The sequence below is a fragment of the Apis dorsata genome, unplaced genomic scaffold, assembly GCF_000469605.1.
Source record: "Apis dorsata unplaced genomic scaffold, Apis dorsata 1.3 scaffold_127, whole genome shotgun sequence".
Taxonomy (NCBI): Eukaryota; Metazoa; Arthropoda; class Insecta; order Hymenoptera; family Apidae; genus Apis; species Apis dorsata.
In genome coordinates, this window is record NW_006263420.1 from 1,018,527 (window position 1) to 1,019,661 (window position 1,135).

Here is a 1,135-nt window from a genome sequence, read left to right on the forward strand (position 1 = left end):
CTTATCCCCTCTCTAATTCACGATTCGATAATCGAAATTATAACGAGAGTGTCATTCTTCTATCGATATTCGTAGTGTTCGGACGCGCCATTTTACTTGAGGTGTGTGATTTATTTGCTGTGAAATATTTGTTTAAATATGTTCATAGTGATTTTTTATCGTTTATATATTACCATACAATTAATATTTGTTTATTATTATAAACAATTATATTGATTCGTTTATTATCACAATCGTTTAAGTGTTAATTATTAATTTTTTCTTTATTCATTTATTTGAAGGTTAATGTTACAACTAATTTATTCATGAGTTTTTTAGAATTTAAAAAATAATTAATTTGAGCTTTATTACTTTATTTTAATACAATTAATTTCAATATCATATATTTTATTCTTTTATTTTACAGTTTTAATTTTTTTTTTATAGAAATTATTAGCTGATTATGGAGTGACATACAAAGTGGGAAAAATTTCAATATGGACGCCATTATCCAGAAGTGGTAAAGTTTTAAATTTTGTACATTCTTATTCTTTTTTTTATTGAAACAATTATTAATAATACATGTCATTGTTAAATAATATATCAATCATTGAAAATACTAAATTGAAAAGAAATAAAAAATATTAATATTAATTTTTTAATATGATATGTCTTTATTTATGATTCATAATAATTCAAATAATTTTTTTATTTTATAATTTTTTTATTTATAATTCAAATAATTAGTTGATAATTCTAAAAAAAATAACGATATTTTTGAAACAATATGTTTGACAGAAACAAGAAGAAAAATATCAAAAAAATATTTTACTTCTTTTTCTATTTTATTCCTAATTCAGTTTTAATTTCAGAGAATATTTGTGATCACGCGCAATGTGATCAGTAGAGTCAGTGTTTGTTTCGTAATAGTTTTTTTTAAACATTTTTTTAGTACATAATAGCTTTAATAAAATTTAATTATAATAATTTTTCGCGAAATTAGAATCAGTGTTTGTTCGCCGATTATCATTTACGGACGCGTCAATAGTTTATTACTTTTTTTTTTTTTTTTACAAATTTTCGTTTTCGGTATAGGGTAAAATCAGTGCTCTCAAGAACATAAGGCGATCATCCATCACGCGAAGAGGTAATTATC

General features: G+C 22.1%; 1 long non-coding RNA gene across 1 annotated transcript in view; it reads left to right on the forward strand.

The window, feature by feature from the left end:
* Positions 1–906: 906 nt before the first annotated feature.
* Positions 907–1,135, forward strand: part of LOC116185202 — an 884-nt gene continuing 655 nt past the window's right edge. The window contains exon 1 of the long non-coding RNA XR_004149994.1: positions 907–1,126. This is a non-coding gene — a long non-coding RNA (uncharacterized LOC116185202). The remainder of the gene's footprint in view (positions 1,127–1,135) is intronic.